General features: G+C 47.6%; 1 pseudogene; it reads right to left on the reverse strand.

Annotated features, from left to right (window-relative positions):
• Positions 1-222: 222 nt before the first annotated feature.
• Positions 223-4,495, reverse strand: LOC144175599 (uncharacterized; annotated as a pseudogene).
• Positions 4,496-8,619: the final 4,124 nt, after the last annotated feature.

Genomic DNA, 8,619 nt, shown 5'->3' on the forward strand with positions numbered 1-8,619 from the left:
ATGGAGTACAATTTAATTTTTTCGAGGGGACTCCAGTACGGAACTAAGTGACCTTTTTGTGGATCTCTTGCTACATAGGTTGTTTAAATAGGCGTCATTTTTCTATACGTGAATAGAACAAATGAACACAATGGTGCCGAAACTAAGGAAACGAGAGCGTGCCACATTAACCCCTCCGTGCAGTGTAAAAACTACCTAAACGAAATCAGGTGAACGTGACGTTTACTGTCGTAAAAGAAACCCGTCACCACCCGCAGCAAATGTTAGGGTGCGGAGAGGCTCCCCCCGCCACGTAACGATGTCGTTTTTTTCCAATAGTCTACAATTTCTTTTTCTTTTCCGAAAGGAAAAACTGATATCATTGAGTCGCACGCTCATTTTCGGCATGTTCATATCGCTCTCACTGGCAGCATCTTGAGCAAGTTTTGCCGCCGTGAGAATTTCATTCCACAGAAAGTATTGATGCACTTTTTTTCGTAGAGCTGCGAGGGAAAAGCTGTCATAATGTTGCAGTATTGCTTTCCCGGTTTTCGCTCGGTCATCTTTGACCGGAAGACGCAAGCAAGCGCTTGCCCTTCGGTGACTTGAGGGTGCCAGTGTTTATGCCAAGCTTAATGCGAAAGACACTGCGTTCGCTAAACACCAGTGAGCGCGCTGACCTTCCGACATGCGGTTCTACAGACACTTGCGGGTGCCTTTTGAGTATTTTCGTGTAAACTGTGTATACCAATTTCTTGGCCTGTAGAGACAACTTTTGGTTTGACAGCTCGGGGAATGGCTGCAAAGCAGGTGAAGTCACGAGGCGCCGGGGACGTACGTCCGTAGGCGACGTAGACGAGCAGCAAGCAGAGGACGCCTTCTTTTTTGAAGCTGTTGGAAAAGAGCAACGAACGCTGAAAAACCCCAAAACCTGAAACAGTGTGAAACGGAATTTGCTTCTACTACGCACCATTTTTATTGTATATTAATAACCGAATTGCATAAAAAAATAAAGTCAGCGGTAAATTTTTATTTAGCCTGAATAAACTAGTGATAGTTTCATTACCGAACTACATGTTGTGGCGCAGTGAAACAAGTGTGCTTCGGCTCTGTGGCCTTAAGTGTGCTGCCACAAAAAGTTGTCGCGCAGCATAGTCATGGTCGAAAGGAACGTCCGTCACTCCACGAAAACGCAGCGCAGCCGCCAGACTTTATTAAACGGGTTCATGAAATGAAACCCTTCCCGTTCCACCGAGGTATAACGGGTAAATTAAATACATTGAAAATGGTTGTCTGGATTTAAAATAAAAAAATGTAAAAAGGCAACTAAACAAGATAATTACGAGAAAATGACTCACTACAGAACAATGATAAATACAAAAGATCAAAAAGCTATCATGCGTTCTTTGCCACTGTTAAATAAAATGATTGCGCTAAAAAGGGGGACACGGACGGAGTGAGGACAGACACACACGTGTGTCTGTCGTCATTTCGTGCGTGTCTCCTTTTTTAGCGCAATCATTTTATTTAACAATGTAGTACCAACGTTCCCAGGACGCTACCCTTATTAAGTTCATTTGCCGCTGACTTTGTTTCTGCGTGTGAGTAAAATTGGGACAAAATGTTTGAGGGGTTAGTATTGTTGAATATTAGCATTATTAGTATTGTCATTTCTTCGAAAATTTTTAATTTTGTATGTTTCATTAGCTCTGGTTTCCTACTTACGAGATAATTTCTATGGATATCAAGAAGTTGTTCTCTGTGTTTGTTTGTTATTGGGCAGTCCTGTAAATAGTGGTCAAAACTCTCTGCTGGTAGGTTACATTTACATATGTTATTATTCGTAATGACGAACCTATGAAAGCAAAACGGAAATCTACCGTGTCCAGTGATAAACTGTGACGTGTAATAATTGGTGGGAAAGTGGTGCGGAATTTTGTGAATATTCTTTATCCATTGGAATGTGTAGCTTTCATTTCCTTCTTGTTGCCACTCAACATTGCAATGTTTTCTTAGGTTAATATTGAGCTGTTGTTTGATAAATTGTAGTGAAATAGGCCAGTCAATTTTTTCGCCATATTTTGCTGCTTTTTTAGCCATTTTGTCCGCCATTTCTTTACCGACATTTCCACTATGGCCTTTAATGTAAGTTAACCTTATTTTGACCTGTTGTGCTATTTTCTTTAGAATTTCTTTAATTATAAATATAATTCGTTTCCGATTATTTGGATTGCAAATTGCTTTTAGGGCTGACAGGCTATCAGCATACAACTGTACGTTACCTTCTTTAAAGCTAGTTTGAAGGTATTCAAGTGCTTTTAAAATCGCGATTCCTTCTGCCTCAAAGTTATTGCTGTACTCCGGAAGTTTGTATTGTTTGGTTTCTACTATTTTGCCAGATTTGTCTAGAGCTATAGAAGCTGCTCCTATGTCGGTTTATCTTGCGAGGCGTCTGTAAATACTACAAAATCTGTCTGCGAAATTGGTTGGGTAAGATAGGTAAAAGATATCTGCTCGATGCAGCTGCCATATATATTTGGTCTCCCGTAAAACAGCGATTTTTCAAGGTGAACATTTTTCCGGCGAGAACTACGTTAAATGTTTCGATTTCTTTTTCGATCGTCAGATGAACTGGTGGGACATTACCTATGATGTTTAAGACCGGATTGGATACTGTTTTAAATGCTTTGGTAACTTTAATGACGCTTGTTCTTTGAATACTTCTTGGTTTTTTTCTCATTAGTACCTGTTTTTATACCAAATTGGAGCGGCATAAACTATGATTCTTTCTATAGCTGTGATATAAATTTGTTGTAGGTGTTTGCTGGTAAGCCCCCAGTTGTATTCCTATGCTGTTTATTATTTGGTTTACTTTTTCCTTTACATAGTTAATATGAGGGATAAAACTGAGCTTGTTGTCTATATAGACGCCTAACATTTTAATTTCTTTACAGAATTTAAGATTTTTGTTTCCTAGTTTGATAATAGGAGGTCTTTTAATGTACTTGTCCCCCCTTACAGTGAATTTTGATTTTGTTGTGTTAACCCTTTCAGCCCTGAATTTTTTCTTTCTACTGAAAAGATTTTTTCTATGTGTTTTCTATAATATTTGTACCCTATAAGTTTACAAACAAAAAATTGAGCTTGTGATGCATGTAATTAGCGATCTACATGCATGACAACTAATTAGGCCATTAGGCAATTGAAATTTTTTTGCTTGTTTTCCTAAATTTTGGAAAGAACTTAACCCACATACAAAAATTGAAGCTGATAGTGCAAATATTTTTCGATTGACAGCCATGTAATTTAACTATGACTTCAGTCCCTGGAGTCACCCTGATGTCAATTTGGTCTTCACTGCAATGCCTTCCTCTTTCATGTGTTCAGCTACAGCAAAAAGGGAACAATAGTTATATCAATCGGAAGAGGCATCTTTAAAGAACTGTTTCCCAGAAAACTATTTTTTTGTTTTGTTCTCAAATTGCTAGAAGACTTTTGGTTAATGTCCTAAATATAGGACACCAGGGTCGAAAGGGGTAAATGTAAGTTCCTTCTACTCCTCAGTTTTCTACTATTTTGAGCGCTTCGTTTGCCTTTTGTTTGATATTATCTCTCAAATTGCCTCTTATTACTAAGGTTATGTCGTTGGCAAAAGCCTGAATATGTACATCGCTAGGAAATTTGCTGTTTAGGAGATCTAAAATTGTTATGTTCCAGAGTAATGGACTTAAAGGTGACCCCTGCGGAGACCCTGACTTAAGATAAAGTTGAATTCTTGATTTCTCCATGTTATTGATAATTTTTATCGAGGGCCGCTGGTCGGTGCTGACGCAATGTGATTTCTGCCCAGTGCTCTGAATGTCAACGTGAAAAAATTCAAAAAAGCGCGGGTAAACCGCGGGAGTCACTATGACTCTCTTGCTGGCGGCAGTTGCCGTGGTCGAGCATTAGCGGTCGAACAAGAGGCTCTGGTGGTCGTGCCTGCGGCGGTCGCTTCGGCGATCGCCGTTTTCTGCTTCGCCCCGGCGGACAGATTTAAGGTTGGCCAGAGCAGTCTAAGTTACTCGTGGCATGGCTCTCCTGTCCTTCGGGACAGGCTGGGGGTTGGTTACGCGCCCCTGTAATCCAGCTAATAGGAAGCCGGAGAGCCAGACCACATCGGACACCACCTCCTCGTGGTACCGCCGGGAAACGCTGGGTGCCTTGTGCGTCCCAGTAGGCTGAGAGTGTCCGAACTTCAACGGGTTGCCTCCCTAGGCCCGTTGTCGTATTGGAGGCCGCCGGGGGGCGCCCTACCCCCGGTTCAAGAATAAGGGTCCGGGCTGCGTCTCCCTGCCTGGTTAAAGTCTTTGGTGAGCCGACGGGTACTGCCTTGAGTCCCGTTTCAAGAAGCCAAGGCCGCCGGTGCTGCGCCCCATGCCCGGTTCAAGAACGTCGGGGGCTACGGCTGCGGAACAAGTCCCCCACACGTCCGCAAGCTTCGAGGTGGGGGCGAAACGGGGCCAAGGGTTGCCATCCCTTGTCCCTTGGCTCTGACTGGCCAGGACAGAAAATACAATGAAGAAGCAAGCGGTGGCCGAAGGGCCGCCGTACCAGTCCTTCAAGGACCAGCAGCCGGGGCTTCAGGGCCTGGTGGCTGTTGGTGCCGTGTTGGCCCCCCCAGCGGGCATCCTTGCGACGTCTGCGGCTCAAAGTTCGCGACCGTACGTGGGATGAGGATCCACAAAGCCCTCAAGCACCGTAGTTCGAGAGTCGACGTCATCACAGAAGAAGTCCAGAAGACAGATAATGAAGAACCGACCACTTTGTCAAGAGGAGAAAGAGAAGGAGTTGGGGCGAATGCCCGAGTAACCACCGGTATTGCGGCTTCCCAGCCGCGAGAGGTTAAGACCCTACGGGTAGTCCTTCGGGACATTTACGGAAGCTTATCAAGTCAAGGGGAAGGCACCACAGGGAAGACGGGCAAGGAGAAGGAGATAGAGGAGGAGAAGGAGATGGAGATGGAGAATGAGAAGGAGATAGACGAAGGAGGAGGAGCAGAAGAAGAACCAGAGGGTCTCGGGGTTCGAGTTGAGGGGGGCGAGCAGGGAGAGGAGGTCAGGGGACTAAGGGCTGGAGAGGATGTTGGAGCTGAAGCCCGGGGGGAATTGGATGATAGGGGCGCCACCGTAGCGCAGGACTTAGAAGTTGAGCACGTTCCCGAGTTAGTTTTCAAGGGGGGTCCATTTGGTAGTATGGATATTAGACCTGGTTCCCTGGAGGAGGAGAAGGGGAAGAGAGAAGGAGTGAGAGGGGGTGGGACAACTGAGAGGGAGTGTAGTGATAGTTCTAATGTTCAGAGCGAAGTAGATGAGGGTGAGGGGGAAGTGGGGAGGGAGAGCGAGGGAGTAAGGGGCAGTTCGGTAGAATTCCTGAGGGACGAGGGGGACAGTGCTAGAGAGAGAGGGAGGAGGAGGGGGGAGTAGAGAGTGAGGGGAGCCCTGGCATTGGAGAGGGGGATAGTGAGGGAGTTACAGGGGCGGGCATTGTTGAACTTAGAGTTAGTCAGTTGCCGGATCAGCCTGCGGGTCCCTCAGGTTTGGGTCAAGTTCAGGCTCCGGCGGTTATGTCCATTCGGGTTCTCCGGAAGATGAAGTTCCCAGTCGCTACCACGACGGCCCCTGCTGTGGGTCTCCAGGGGGCCAGCGACTTGAGCTCGTCTTCCTCGACCTCGGGCGATCCAGACTTCCGTCCTCAAGTTGCCAGACCGTCAAGTATCGCTGGAGTCGAACCCCAGCCGCAAACATCAGTTAGGCCTCAGTCGTCTTCCTTGGCTCATCGTCTAAGGGCCATACGAGCTTGGGGCTTGCTATCAAGTAGCGACTCGGAAGATGAAGGCCCAGAACCCAAGTCCCAACATACAGGGACAAGTCAGCCCCTGACCCATACGACATGTCCCGACTGTGGCCGGGCCTTCTCAACAAAGATCGGGCTGGGTCTTCACAGACGACGAGTCCACTTCGGACAGTACAATGCTGACATTGTGGTAACTCGGACTAAGCCCAGATGGACTAGAGAGTAAGACTATATGATGGCGGCTGAGGAGGTTAGGCTTCGAAAGGCTGGAGTTACCTTTTTGAATGAGGAGATCCATAAGAAATTTCCGGGCCGGACTTTCGACTCGGTGAAGTCTCATAGAAGAAAGTTGGCTTATCGGCGGTTAGTCCAAGAGCTTATGCTTAAGTCTGGTGAAGCCACCACTGTCCCCGACCCAGGAAACGAGGGAATCCACCTTTCCGAGGAGGAGGTTCCTACACAGAGGTCGGATTTGAACTCTGAGAGCCAGCCTTCTGAGCCCCGTCGAGACACAAGACAAGAAGTAATGGACGAGCTTGTCCGACTGACCCTGAAGCAGCCACCTGGTGGTTTTCAGGGCGCGCGCCTTTGGGAACTCGCGAAGAGATGCGCCAGAGGCGAGGGAGTCGGCAGGCCGTTGAATGATTATATCAGAGACAATTTTTACCGAGACTTACCTGCCAGACTGCCAAACGATAAACGACCAGACCACCCCCATGAGTTTCGAGGTAGCAAGAGGGCCTTTAAAAGGCATGAATATGCCCGAGTTCAAAACTCTTTCGTGAAGGACCAAGCTTGTTGCGCCCGAGAAATACTCGATGGGAGAAAAATGTCACGCGTCAAGAATCCAAACGAATTCCTCCTAGATTGGGAGAAAATCATGGATACTCCGAATATGACAACCTGGTCTGAACCCCTCTCAGACATTGGCGACGAAATTGACCCTTTCACGGTCATTTCAGCTCAGGAAATCAAGTCAGCGATGCCGTCCGTTGGATCCTCGGCGGTCCCCGACGGATTTTCCGGGAAGGACTTACGCACGTGCCCGAGGGTAGTACTTCAGGTCTTGCTGAACCTGCTCATATTACCCCAACTTCTCTACAAGGAGCAAGAACGACATTCATCCCAAAGACAGATGAGGCGTCCTCTGTTGGAGACTTTAGGCCAATTACTGTGGCCTCCATTCTAGTCCGCCTTCTTCACAAAATATTAAGCCGAAGAATACTCAATCAAGTCGAGCTTGACGTTCGGCAACGGGCATTCATACCTGTTGATGGCTGTGGAGAGAACATAGCCATCCTGTCTACGACCTTACATGAGGCGAAAACAAGCTACAAGCCGTTGTACATGGCCTCACTCGATATTTCAAAGGCTTTCGACAGCGTTTCAACGAAGGCCATCATACGAGCAGCCCGTCGAAAAGGCCTCTCGTCTTCCTTCATTAAGTACCTGGAGCATTTTTATGCGACATCAACGACGGTCTTGAGCTTTAACGGGTCAACGCTCCTAGCAAGACCAGCCAGAGGTGTGCGACAGGGAGACCCTCTGTCGCCCCTGTTGTTCAATTTAGTAATCGATGAGTGGCTGGCCTCCCTCCACCCCAGGATGGGATTCTCAAGTGGAGACTTCTCTTGGAGCGCGATGGCCTTTGCGGATGACCTGGTCGTGGCGGCCTCAACGCCGGATGGCCTAAGGGAAATGCTCTCGGGGCTTGATGTTTTCCTGACAGCTAGAGGCCTCATTCTGAATCCGGCGAAGTGCATCTCCCTGGCCCTGCAGCCAGATGCGAAAGGGAAAAAGACCAAGATCGACAGTTACACCAAGTTCTCCGTCGGACGCCAAATCATGCCTAGCATTGACACAACGACGGTTTGGAAGTACCTCGGCATAAACTTTAATGCTTTGGGGATTCAGGCAACCCCGATCCTGGAACAGGTTAAAGAGTACCTGAACAGAGTTTCCAAGGCCCCGCTAAAGCCACAACAGAGGATTGTAGTACTGCGCAGCTACCTAGTGCCAAGGCTTTTCTATCGCCTCGTTTTCGAGCCCATCTCAGGCAAGCTACTCAACAAGATAGATCGAGCTATCAGGCTAAGTGTCCGCACTTGGCTCCGTCTCCCGCACGATGTGCCCATCGCCTTCTTTCATGCTCCAAACAAGGAAGGAGGGTTTGGCATACCCTCGTTGCGAACTGCCATCCCATGGATGCGTTTCAGCCGGTTTGGAAAACTTGAACAATCCAGCCACCCGACTTGTGTCGAAGCATCAAAGAAACCCTTCGTGGTCAACTTCCTCGAACAAACCAAGAAATTACTGGTATATAAGGACACGAGGCTAGACTCCAGCAAAGCCTGCGCCAGGTTTTGGAAAAATGAGCTCCACAGCAGCGTGGACGGAAATGCTCGTCGTGAAGCAAGCATGACTCCGGGAGCTCACTCCTGGTTGATTGATGGAACTCGTTTCCTAACTGGTCGAGAGTTTATAAAAATTTGCAAGATGCATATCAACGCGATGCCCTGCCTGGCAAGACTGAAGCGGGGAAGAGATGTCGCTAAAACCTGCAGAGCCGGTTGCCCATCTCCAGAAAATCTGGGACATATACTTCAGATATGCCCACGAACCCATCACACCCGCATTACCCGTCATAATATAATTGCAGCCCATGTGGCGAAAAGACTGCGGGAGAATGACTTCACGGTGCTTGAAGAGCCGCATTACCGTGTGACAGGAGGTGCAGTGGTACCCGACCTGGTGGCCACAAGGGGCAGCCAGACCGTCGTGTTAGATGCCCAAATAGTGTCAACT

Source organism: Haemaphysalis longicornis, unplaced genomic scaffold (assembly GCF_048455015.1).
Source record: "Haemaphysalis longicornis isolate Haplotype H1 unplaced genomic scaffold, Haemaphysalis longicornis Haplotype H1 scaffold_3, whole genome shotgun sequence".
Lineage (NCBI taxonomy): Eukaryota > Metazoa > Arthropoda > Arachnida > Ixodida > Ixodidae > Haemaphysalis > Haemaphysalis longicornis.